Source organism: Pinus tabuliformis, chromosome 5_2 (assembly GCF_031772625.1).
Source record: "Pinus tabuliformis cultivar Carrire ecotype Pingquan chromosome 5_2, CPIR1, whole genome shotgun sequence".
Lineage (NCBI taxonomy): Eukaryota > Viridiplantae > Streptophyta > Pinopsida > Pinales > Pinaceae > Pinus > Pinus tabuliformis.
This window is the reverse complement of record NC_142306.1, coordinates 729253964-729267324: the sequence shown is the minus strand read 5'-3', so window position 1 is coordinate 729267324 and position 13361 is coordinate 729253964. Positions and strand designations below refer to the sequence as shown.

At 41.9% G+C, this 13361-nt stretch overlaps 1 pseudogene; it reads left to right on the top strand.

Annotated features, from left to right (window-relative positions):
* The first annotated feature begins 1755 nt into the window (after positions 1-1755).
* On the top strand, positions 1756-2181 carry LOC149161288 (putative protein phosphatase 2C 11 pseudogene; annotated as a pseudogene).
* The last annotated feature ends 11180 nt before the right edge of the window (positions 2182-13361 follow it).

The window sequence follows — 13361 nt, the reverse complement described above, 5'->3', positions numbered from 1 at the left end:
CCCAAATCATTTTCCCATGGACGCATATTTTCTAAGGAATGGTCCAAAATTCAATGGAGAAGATTTGAGTTTAACTTTGAAGCATATATCATATTTCTGTGATTTTACCGAGCTTCTTAGAGTTAAACATGAGGATGTTTGCATTATGTTGTTCTATGATTCATTTCAAGGGAAATGTAAACAGTGGATTGAAAGCTTTCCTACCAAATCCATTAAGTCATTTGAAGACTTTTGGCTTATGTTTTTGGAGGAATGGTTAGATAGATCAGATGTGGTGGCTAACTCTCCTTCAATTCAAGGTTTCAAACAATGGAATAATGATCATACTAATGAAGAAATAGACGAAAATTTTTCTTTGTCCTTGTCTTCTTATCTAAAATCATTTCAGTGCAAGACAGAAGATAAGATGAAATTTTTGGATGAAGTTGCTAAGGACATTGAGAAAGACATTGAAGGTCTACAAGGTCAAATTCAATCATATAGTCTTCATGGTTATGATCATTCTTTTCAGAAGGTTTCTATGTCAGAACACAAGGAGAGGGTGTTGCTTCCTTTCTCTTTCGTGATTGAGGAAGAGTACATTGTTATTGAAGATCAGTTTGCACAACCAGAAAGTTACGAGAATCATCAAGTTAATCATGTATTCTGGGATCCTATAGCTAAATACATGGAAGAATTTTACTCTCCAGTGTTTCAATTTTTCTATGAAGATCAGAGGCAATTTCAGTGGCAGTGGTCATCACAATATCATAGTTGCTCTGAACTTCGATGCAGTCAAAAAACTCAAATATCAGATAAGACAAATGATTGGCTACATTGGAAATTTCACATTGATTGAGCTGAAAGAAGTTTGAATTGATAGGGTAGGTAGGTAGGAAAATGCAAATAAGCTCAAGGTTGACTGAGCATTTTTCAGTAGATGTAGATTTCTTTCTCCTACAGTGATCATCAAGCTTAAGCCCGAGGTGAAGGCCCAAGAAGCTTGAAGGGGATGTTTGTCAAGCAAATCCATGTTTGTTATAAAGAGGACAAAGCATTGGACCTGCATGTTCTTAGTGTACCACAGGGGCACACTATCCCAAGTGGAGCCACCTGTTATCACTCAAGAAAAAATATTTTAAATTCTGGACATCAATTTTTTAAAATTTGTCAAAGGGTTGGTGTCAGTTTTGGGTCTAGTCTTTTTATCTGGTTTTAGAGTCTAAACAGTTTGGATAAGAGTCTCGTTAGTAAGTCAAAAGGAGTCAATTCTCTGTTTTAGTCTATCGTTGGCCTCATATCCAGTGCATTTTTATGAGTATCCTGTATTGTGTTCCATTCTGCATACACATATTTTCAAGAGCGCTTGGTATGGGAATGCAAATTTTTGCCATCTTGGCAAAAGGTAGCAATAGTAAAGCTCTGTTTCTTCTTCTGTTACTTTTCGTTGGTCACACAGTTGGGATGCTTATTGCTTTGTTTTAGACCGAGAAGGTGGATATAGCTTCTTCAACTCACTGGCCCAATTGCTCCTGAATGACGTAACTCAAAGTGGGCCACGTGAGCAATTATTTACGCTGCCTCTACTTAAACAAGTGCCAAATCTCAGAAACATCTTATCAGGTATCCTGAATTTGAAAGTCACTAAGAAAAAGGAACTTGATGAAACTATCTATCAGAAGGCGGTTCTAAAATATTCTTCATACACAAGTTTTGAAGAGTGAGGCCTACACAAATGGTGATTTATGTGGAAGTCTTCGAAGAGAATTTTACAGGATGGATGAGATGATGCGTGGGAAAAGGGGCTGGAGGAAATTAGCTATACTTGGGGATAAGTTCAACAAATTCACTGGCTTATTAGAGGGATTTATTTGGTCTTCTTCTCCAAGAAACATAGAGAACAAAGATAAAGATCAAGAAGATGACTGGGCATTTGAACAGGGACCACATGCTAATTTTTCTGGGCCAACTTCTGGAAGCGCGACATGTGTTGCACTTTTTCAAAATAATCAGCTTATTGTGGCAAATTCTGGTGATTCCCGTTGTGTCCTCTCAAGAAAGGGTCAGGCATACAACTTGTCACGAGATCACAAGCCAGAGCTTGAGATCGAAAGGGATCGAATTCTTCGAGCTGGAGGATTCATTCATGCTGGACGTATCAATGGAAGCTTAAATTTGGCGAGATTGGAGATATGGAATTAAAAAAAAACAACTTTCTCCCTGCTGAAAAATAGATACGGGGGAGCTCAGCAAATTCCATCTTCAATTTCCTTTCTTCGTCATCTGTGTGGCCTTGGTTCGAATCCGTAGAGGCTCATTTTCTGTTTTCTGATAGTTTTGGCTTCAGGAAGTTTCACCATGGGTGGTGCTCTCTTGAGCGAATTGCTGTCAAAAATACTGATACCCGTTGCTGTTGTTATTGGAATTGGGTTCGCGCTGCTTCAATGGCTGTTGGTGTCGCGTGTTAAAGTGGGTTCTGAGAAGGCCTCGTCGCTCAATAATGGAGTGTATAACGAGGTTTTGCTCGACGAACCCGAGGAAGATGGCGGTGATTTAAAAAACGTTGTCCCCAAGTGTGCAGAGATTCAGAACGCCATTTCCCTCAGGGCTACTTCATTTATGTTTACAGAGTACAAATATCTGGGTATTTTCACTGGATGTTTTGGGCTTCTCATGTTTTTGTTCCTTGGCTCCGTGGAGGGTTTCAGCACCCAGCAGCAGCAATGTAACTATGATAAGACAAACATGTGCAAACCTGCTCTTGCAAATGCATTGTTCAGCACCATAGCCTTCGTGCTTGGTGCTTTTACTTCTGTTCTGTCAGGTTATTTTGGAATGAAAATTGCAACATATGCTAATGCAAGAACCACATTGGAAGCCAGGAAAGGTGTTGGGAAGGCCTTCATTACAGAATTTAGGTCTGGGGCTGTGATGGGATTCTTGCTTGCTGCCAATGGGCTTTTGGTCCTGTACCTCTCCATTAACGTTTTCAAGCTCTATTATGGAGATGATTGGGAGAGCCTCTTTGAGGCGATCACTGGTTATGGTCTTGGTGGTTCTTATGGTGGAATGTTAGCTGCTTGGATGAGGTTGAAATATCCACATATTGCAATAGGTGCCCTAGCTTCATCTGCGCCAATATTGCAGTTTGAAGACATTGTACCATCTGATATATTCTACAATCTTGTTTCAATGATTTCAAATGGGAAAGTGAGAATTGTTTCAAGGTGATACAACAATCATGGAAAGCATTGGAGACATATGGTGAAAGAGATGAAGGGCTACAAAATCTTAGCAAGAAGTTTCGCATGTGCAGGGATCTCAAAAGCACAAAGGAAGTACAAGACTGGTCAAGCTCAGCATACAGTAACCTTGCTATGGTGAACTATCCATATCCAGCTAGTAATTTCAGGGCAGATGAAAAAGACAATTCAAGAAAAGAAAGCTCAAGACAGTCAGAGTTTGGTATTAAAACTATGTTTTGTGATTACACAACGTATGTTTTGTGATTACACAGCAGTTTCGTAGCGCGCTACGAAACTACTGAAGATGCTACAGTAGTTTCGTAACTACGCTGAAGCTACATAATTTAAACTCAGTCAACCAATTTTGAGAGACCGAGGGAAATTTTTTGAAAAGGGAATATCTTCAAAGGATCATCTAAAGGTATCAACTTTCAACAAGGTCAAGACAGGTGGAGGAAACATATATTCGAACCCAACTCTAAACTTTTTGTTATAAAGTGATCACATTTACTACAGTCCATGATATGTCAGACAGCTTGGAGGAGCTTTTGTCTTCACACATGGAAAAGGTTGACAGCACATCAAGGACGTGGCATTTTGGTATATTTTGTATAATCAAAGATGAAGGGCATGGTTCATTGGGTTCGAATATCTTTGAGGAAAACCAAAGGCAGATAAACAGGGGCAGTTTCCTACTTTTCATGGGCAATGGAGAAGATGTGACATTAAGGGCCAGCAGGCAGCTACAAACACCTACCACAACCAAACTAAAAGAGACCACTTGTCAAAGAACGAGAATGATTGTAATCAAGGCTATTGTTAACATGATATGGAGTTAGACTCCTATTTGCCTTAGATCTATAAAGAGTCTAGTTAGCAGTTTGTTACATTTAATAGGTAGTTAAAATTTGAATAGGTGTCAGAAGAAGTATAATTCGAGTTCCCCTCATGTTGGAGGAGGAATCTCAGCTTTGTAAAAGAATTCTATAAATAGGAGAAAGAGCAATGTACCAGGGGTTGAAAATTTATAAAAAAAAGCTCTGATATTTGGCTTATGTAAAGACTCTGTTTTTTGGTAATACAGTACTGGCTTATGCTTCTCAAGAATCATAGAGAGTTCAATGTATGAGTTTCTTTGTTGTCTTTTCATGTTATCTACAGTGTTATGAGTATTTGATTACTTAGAAATCACTTACAGTGTTCTAATTTCCTTCATATACTCGTAAACTGCCTTCTATGTGTTTGGTATGCTCTACATATGTTGAAATCTGAATGCCTTGACTTTTATGCAAAGCCAACCCTACTGTTAATACTGAATCATATATGACTCCATAAGCCCAATGGATACTTGTTAGTTGTGTTTCCACCATTTTCATTTTTATTTGTTTCACAAGAGTTAGTCATCTTGATCATAATCAAAAACCTTTAATCCTTTGAGAGAGCCCTCTCAGGCTAAGGAGGCTAAGCCTTAGCTAAAAGATTGGTTTGAAACAGTTACTTGAAGTCTTCCTGGTCTGCAGCCTTCCAGGGCCTGATTTTGAGATAACACCAGCAATACATGGCTAACCAAGGCCAAAGATAGTCAGATCCGATGGATCAACCTGGGATGTAATTGGGAAGTTCGCAGGAGCAGCAGACCCAAAGTAAAGGAGGAAAGAAAAGGGGAAGGAAAAACCTTCAAGAGCCAATCCAAATGGTTGGCAAGATGCTAGTTAACTCTGGAAGGGTAATGCCGCTATCAGCAGTATTCCAAAAACTACACAAAGTTTCTTAATGGTAGTAATCTCTTGGAATGTGAGAGGCCTCAATAGCTGAGGTAAGCAGAGATACTTACAAGATCGCCTACAAAAGGAGAAGCCTCAGATAGTGCTCCTCCAAGAAACCAAGGTATCAGGAGAAAAAATAGAGGAAATACTTAGACGAATCCACCCTAAGTATGAAGTAGTAGCAATAGATGCAAAAGGAAGTGCGGGAGGTATTGCCATACTCTGGAACCCTGCAAAAGTAATCGTGGAATTCTAGATGGGCATGCTCACATCTTGTCATGGCACTTTCGACACATTGGAACCATGGAATGGATTCTAATCTCGATGATCTATGGTCCTCACACTCCAAGTGAGAAGGGAGCTTTCCTACAGAGCATAGGGAAGCTGAGTCAATTGTACAGTGGAAAACTCTAGCTGATAGGGGAGACTTTAACCTGATAACCTCGCTAGCAGAGAGAAAAGGGGGTATAAGAAGAGAGGAACCAGAAATGGAATTGTTCAGGAACATGCAAGCGGATTTGCATCTCGTGGAAATTCCAACCATTAACGAAATACACACTTGGAATAACAGGTGGGGAGGAGCTCACCAGGTGGCCTCTCTGCTGGATCAGTTCCTGGCATCTAAAGATCTGATCAGTAGAGATATTTACTACGAAACCTCGATTCTGCCATGCCTGGGCTCTGACCACTGCCCTATTCAGTTGGAAGAAGACTTGAAGCAGGGGCATCGAAACCAACCTCTTAGGTTTGAATCCTTTTGGTTGCGTGACTCTGCCTTCCTTGATAAAGTAAAGGACTGGTTGAACTCGAGTTTGGAACAGGGAAGAAATGTCATGCACACATTCCAGCTTCGCTTGAAAGAGTTAAAGCAGAAGATCAAGAAATGGAACAAACATGAATTTGGTCATATCCTGCAAGACCAAGAACAACTTCAGGCTCGCATGCAATAGGTACAACAACAAATGATAACGAATGGACGCTCGGGTTCCTTATTTGTGGAAGAGGGAAAGCTCTTAACCAATATTGAGGAAAGGAGGAAGCAAGAAGAGATTTTATGGAAGAAAAAATCCCGGGTACAATGGCTCTGGGAAGGAGAAAGAAACGCCCACTTTTTTCATAAAGCCATGGTACAACATAGACAACATAATCGAATATTTTCATTGCTCAAACCAGGAGGGAATATATTGGTACAACATGAAGATATGGAAAACCTATTGGTTAACAATTTCCAAAATACCATGTTAGAGCCTCTCCCTGACAGATCAAAAGTTATTGATCGAATAACCAGACACATACCCCAATTGGTCAGCAGAGATCAGAACCTGGCACTCATGCGAGTTGTTATGTTGTAAAAGGTGGAGGAGGTGGTCAAAGATTTGGCCAAAAACAAAGCGTCAAGGCCAGATGGATTCGCTGCAGAATTCTTCCAGGCAACCTAGTCAATTCTGGGCAAAGACATCCTGGAGGTGGTAGAAGAATCCAGAAGGTCAAGGAAGGTACATCTAGCCCTCAACTCTACTTTTATAGCTTTAATCCCTAAAACTAAACATTTTGAAGAGCCTCAGGGCTTCAGGCCTATACCCTTATGTAATGTTATTTATAAAATCCTCTCTACAATCATGGTGAATCTTCTTAAACCAATTCTCTCGGCTTTAGTATCCCTGGAGCAGACCGGCTTTGACAAGGGTCGCCAAATCCTAGACGGTATAGTTACGGCTCAAGAAGCCATCCACTCCCTCAAAAGCCTTTGATCAAAAGGCATGATGATTAAGTTGGGTCTATCTAGAGCCTATGACCATCTAAGTTGGACTTACCTTCTGCATGTCCTTCAAGCCTTTCACTTTGACCCTAGATGGATTCAGTGGATATCCTCCCTTATATCCTCTCTGGTGTTCTCTATCCTCCTCAATGGCTCCCCTACTCAAACCTTCAATGCCTCCCAGGGGCTTAAACAAGGAGAGCCGATCTCCCCTTTCCTGTTTATCCTGGCGGCAGAAAGTCTTGGGAGATATATAAAAACAAAGGTTCAAGAAGGTCAATTCAAAGGGTCGTGCCTGTGGGGGAATGATATCCCCTTAACACATCAACAGTTTGTTGATGACATCATGATGTTCTGCCAACTCACTCTCAAAGAGGCAAGATTCCTCTTGATCATTCTTCAAGACTTCATGCAAGCCTCAGGAACTCAGATTAATAAAGAAAAGTCAGATATTTTTTTCTTTAACACCATTGTTTAGTCTCAATCCTTTATGGCTAGAATATTGGATTTTTGTATTAGCTCCCTACCCTCAAAATACTTGGGTATTCCCCTCAGCTTCAACTCCCTCAGAGTTTCAAGCTGGAAGGCTCTTCTTGATCATCTACAAGCCCACCTTCAAATATGGTCCTTTTGGGCCCTCAACATGGCGAGTAGAGTAATTATCCTGAAAGAAGTGCTGCAATCGATCCCCATCTATCAACTCTCAGGACTTGCTGCGCCCAAAACCGCTTTCACTGAAATGACAAATATTTTCAAGAGATTCCTTTGGCAAGGGGCACAAAAATCCAAGAAATGGGCCCTCCTATCTTGGAATTGTTTAACCAAACCCAGACTGGTAGGGGGTCTGGGTCTCAGAGATCCCTATACTCTAAATCAAGTCATGGGAGCAAAGCTATGGTGGAGATGGATTCAGGGAGGAAATTACCTATGGAAGCTGATGCAGGAGAGGAAATACAGAATGCCACCATCTACGAAAGGGAGATTGAGAACACGAGGTACACCAAGAGGATCTACAATATGGAACCTAGCAGCGAAAAATGGAGACCTGATACGTAATCACAACTTCTGGGAGATCGGGGGGGAGACAAAGTGATGTTTTGGTAAGATGCATGGAAATAGAGGGAAAACTTAATTATTCGTCAATACCTTCCTAAGATATTCCTATTCACTAACTGATCTGCAAACCCAACAACGAACAAGTTTTGGGGCTCAGGTGCCAGATCAACCTGGCGAGAGTGGAAAAGTAGACAACATTGGCCCAATGCTCCAAATTCTCCCCAATGGGCAGCATATGATAAGGAGGTCAACTATAGAAGGATAACGATTTCTAAAGGCACGGATATCCTTAGATGGGGATATAAAAATAAAGGAATGCTTACAATACAGGAAGATGTTAACGGTGTTGGACCTACCAACATTCAGGGGATCTCCCCGGTATGAAGTCCCAACTAGACCTCACACCGTTTGTTGTAGGAGTCCCATCAGGTATGATGGCCCGATTTCCATTATCTTAAATGTTTGCCTTAGCTCTTGCTTGTCAGCATGAGAGAGTGGTTTACTTTGTCTTCAGGTTCACGTTCCTGGTGAATGATAGTGTTACTTGTGTCAAGGTTCTTTCACAGTAGAGAGAGAAGAAGGAAGTGAGTCTCTAGTCGATGGGGAGAAAATCCCAACTCTATCAGAGACACACAACACAACAGGACATGCACAGCTTCTGGAGGAGCAATCCACACTGATGCAGAAGTCACAACACACACAGGAGTATAGCACGTACAACACCCAATAGAGCAGCCTGCACGAGTGCGACGGTCGTTATAACAAGTTTATATGAAAGGTTTTGTCTGATTTCCGTGGAGGTAACCAACACGGACAAGACAGTGTTAACAACTTATACAACACATTTTCATAATTATATGTATTAGAGAAAATGAATGAGGCCAATTTTTTAACACAGGTTAAAGAAACATGTATTACAAGTGTTCAAGTTTAATCTTACAAATAGTTAGAACACATGTGTAAAAACATGTTGGCCTATTATCAGGCTTGTGAATTAAGCGAAAGTTCCAAGACACATCGAAACACCATACATCACTAACCACGTGAAAGGGGCATTGGAGCCACTCCTCGCTCCTCAAAGAAAAGACTACAGACTCTCAAGGCTATGTGGGAGGAGTTAGGTGAAATGTCCTTTTCATGTACAAATGAGGGGGTATTTATAACCAAGGATGAAACTCGCCCTTTTGATTGTTCGACTTCCCTCATGACTGTTTGACTTATTTGACTCTTCAGCTTTACATAGCTCTTCCGATTACAAGTGGGTCCCTTGGACTTCCACGTTACATTACATTGATTTACAATAGTAGGGCCCATAGTAGTGATGTGGCTGACATGACTCGTGACACTACTCAACATGACAATGCTGGTATGTTCATGCTAGTGGTGGTGTACATGTCGAGCTGCATTGTTGCTGAGTGATGGATGTCCTCTTGGTGTATCACAACTTCACCTCTGCATGGAAAGGTGTGCGGAGTCTTCGATGGTCATTGGGGTTTGCTTGATGTTGTATGTGCACATTGCTCCTTGCTTGTAATTTGGAATGCTTGACATTTTCGTATGTTCACAAAAATTTCTCCTCACATGTTTGTTCGTTCACGAGCACATCTCCTCACATGCATCATTCATTTGTTCGTTCAAGAACACATCTTCTTACATGTACTCTCCTTGTTCATCCCATATGTCATCGCGTTATGTCTATTCATGTACCTATATCTACAGTCACAGTCACCATGACGAGACGACATCAAATCCATAAACCTCCTAGTCTACCATGATGCATGGTTGTTCTCTTTCGAATCCAGGTGGCTGGGAGAGAGGACAAGGTTGCGAAACTGTGCAAGGCAAGTTTCAAGCTGGGATGCGAGCTCCAAGCACTACTGGTGAAAATTGTGCAGAAGTCACTGGGAGACTGAGATAGGAAATCCGGCTAAGCAGTGACTATCCATGGGATCTGGCTCTACTGGAGGGAAGATCTGCACAATTTCTACAAGGAGGCAGTGCGGGCTACTGAGGGACTTGATAGAAAAAACTGTGCAATTCTTGGAGGGGGCTGACTACAGGCTTCAGGAGGCTTGGCAGCAAAAACTATGCAATTCTTGGAGGGAGCTAGCAGTGAGTTGTGGGGTTGCCGCAGACAAAAACTACGCAATTGTTGGGAGGCTGACCTGCTGAACACCTTTGCACAATTTCTGAGCTAAGCATAATGCTGGGTTGCTAAGGGGCTTGCTCAAAATCTACACAGTTTGCTGGGTGAGAAGTCGGTCGGCTGTCTCGGTGGCTGGTTGGGAAAATTGCACAATTCCTGGAGGGAGACAGGGACGGGCACTAGGTGTCTATCTGACCCTATCTACATAGTTTCCCCAGTCAGCGAAGCGGGCAAGGTCTGCATCTTCTGCGCAATTTTTTAGGGGAGTGAGTCCCGGGGTCACTGCCTGGTCAAACTCTCTGGTTGACCAGCAGGAGGGTTGGTTGATCAGCTTGCAAGTAGCATAGATTGGAATGGCTTGTTGGACACTTCTGCAATGTTCTGGGTGACAGTCGGTCGAGTTGATTGCAAGGTGGAGGTCCAACTATTACAGTATGATCTGGTCATCAGAACTTCAGCACAATGACTAAGTGTGTGAGCGAGTGAATTTGTTCATACGCGACCTTGAAAACACACACTCAACATGACATGATGACAAGACGCCTCAAACCATTGAGACAACATATGCTCAACATGACTGACCGACAGTGTGAGCGTTAAGCGCGACACTTGTGATAGATTGTTGAATGACTGCGACGACGCTTGCACGACAGTGCATACAACTTCATGTGTGAGTGCGATGGATGTTCACATAGTGAATATAACATGTACACACGAAGCGAGGACCTTGTGCATACCCAAAACATGGCTGCAAGCATGGCATTGAGACCAACATGCAAAATGTTTTCTGTTGAACGGTCAAGCAAGGAGGGTGCAAAGACTCACATGAGCCCACGGGGTGAGTCCAAGTGCTCACAAACATCAAGTGAAAATCCAAGGGAGGCTCCATAATTGGATGCAGGCCAAAATTTTGGAGGGTGTTGCAGTCGCTACAACACTTGGCGACACACTGGTAGAATTCCAGCTTCTCTGTTTTGGTTCATTGACAGTACAGGGCCTTGTTCTTTCAAGGATTATTGAGTTGTTGTGCAGGTTACTTCAGCTTTCCCACTTACCCCATGGATAGACATGGTTCACCTTTTTCCAACTCAGTCAAACACAATTAAAGTTTCAGCTTGATCACAATGTTTCGAAATCGGGAAGGGTAGTTTGGCTTGCGAGTTAAAAAATTTCATAGTATAAGTTTTCATCTCTAGTGTTGCGGAGTCAAGCAGGAACACACAGTACCCCGGTGGAGTCACGCAGGAACACACACATTGCTCCACTATCAGTGACCCTGGACAGTACCCCAGTGGAGTTGCATGCTTCACCTCTTTGCATAGGAAGCCTTTCTCTTCTTTTGGCTTTGTATTTTTTAAAGAGGACTATGCATAGGCACTTATTTATTTTTGGGATGGAAGAGGGATCCTGACTTATTGAGAGAAAAAGAGGTTGTTCCTTCAGAGAAGCATGTAAGACCTCTGACACAGGTTTTCTCATTTATATTTTCCTCTTCTCTGTTTCTACTAGTTGTATGAGCCTGATCACACATAGCAGAAGACTGAGTATAGACATGGGGTTTCCTAGTGTGGACATAGTTTCATGGTTGGACCCAAGCTTCCCTTGCAGACGGCTCGTATTTTCTGTCAAGACTTCATTCGCTGAAAGTTATAACCAGGCATAGAGAAGAAGGATGCAGGGCAGGCCAAGTATTGAAGTGTCACAAGTCTCTTCAGATCTCAGCCACATACTCATTCAAAAACTAGAATCCAGTAAAGGGTAGCACTTATTTACAAAAGACCAGAAATAGTAGGATATTAAGAAAAAAAAAACAAACGAAACAGGAACACACACATTGCTCCACTATCAGCGAGCCTGGACAGTACCCCGGTGGAGTTGCATGCTTCACCTCTCTACGTAGGAAGCCTTTCTCTTCTTTCGACTTTGTATTTTTTAAAGAGGACTGTGCATAGGCACTTATTTATTTTTGGGACAGAAGAGGGATCCCGACTTATTGAGAGAAGAAGAGGTTGTTCCTACAGAGAAGCATATAAGACCTCTGACACAGGTTTTCTCATTTATATTTTCCTCTTCTCCGTTTCTACTAGTTGTGTGAGCTTGATCACACAGAGCAGAAGACTGAGTATAGGCATGGGGTTTCCTAGTTTGGACATAGTTACATGGTTGGACCCAAGCTTCCCTTGCAGATGGCTCGTATTTTCCATCAAGACTTCATTAGCCGAAAGTTATAACCAAGCATAGAGAAGACGGATGCCGGGCATGCCAAGTGTTGCAGTGTCACAAGTCTCTTCAGATCTCAGCCACATACTCATTCAAAAACCAGAATCCAGTAAAGGGTAGCACTTATTTATAAAAGACCAGAAATAGTAGGATACTAAGAAAACCAAACAAACGAAACAGGAATAGTAAGTACATGGCGCAAGGCGTGGCCTGACCTACTAAAAATAGTGCTTGATATCTTAGTCATTGACAAGAAGGTTTTCAATCCTCCCATCAAGTGATTACAGATGGTATGTGTGTGGGCCAAGCTTCTCATGGATTGTGTACGAACCAATCCACATGGACTGAAACTTCGTATGCTTGCCTTTGCCTTCATGGGTTTCATCCCATTTCAAGACTAAGTCACCAACATCGAAGTTAGCTTTCCTTGCAGTCTTCTTGTCGAACCATCTCTTGATATGGTTCTGGTGGAGTGTAAACTTTTCTTTTGATTTCATCCTTTCTTCCTGCAGTTTGTGAAGTGTATCCATCCTATGCTGAACTAGCATGCAAGGCTTGCCTTGGGATTCTTGAGATAACTGAAGCGCAGACAAGTAGATGTTGGGCAGTAGGATGGCTTCTTTACTATAGACCAGGAAGTATGGTGAGGTATTCAGAGAGGGTTTGGGTGTTACGCATTCAACCCATAAAGCATTCGTCAAGGCAGAGTGCCAGTTATGCTTATTAGAGTAAACGGTCTTTTTTATTATACGGATAAGGTTTTTGTTCATGGATTCTGTGAGATTGTTTCCCTGTGGGTAGTAATTAGATGAATGTTTCAGCACAAAACCATTTTTCAATGAAAAATCATAAAGCTTTAAAGATGAAAAATAAGTTGCACTATCAAACACAAGTGATACCAGAACACCAAAGTGTGAGATGATGTTCTGTTGGAGGATGCTGATGACTTCTTGGTCATTCACTTGCTTGAGCGGAATTGCTTTTGTCCACTGGGTGAAGTAATCAGTAGCCATCATAATGTAGCGACATTGTTTTTACGAATGTGGTAAAATTTCCCTGATGATGTCTAGGCCCCATTGTTGGAACGGTTCAATCACTGCAACAGGGTGCAGTGGGGATGCTGACCTTCACATTATGCTGATGCATCACTAACAGACCGGGCACTTGCGGGTGTACGCATGTGCATCCTT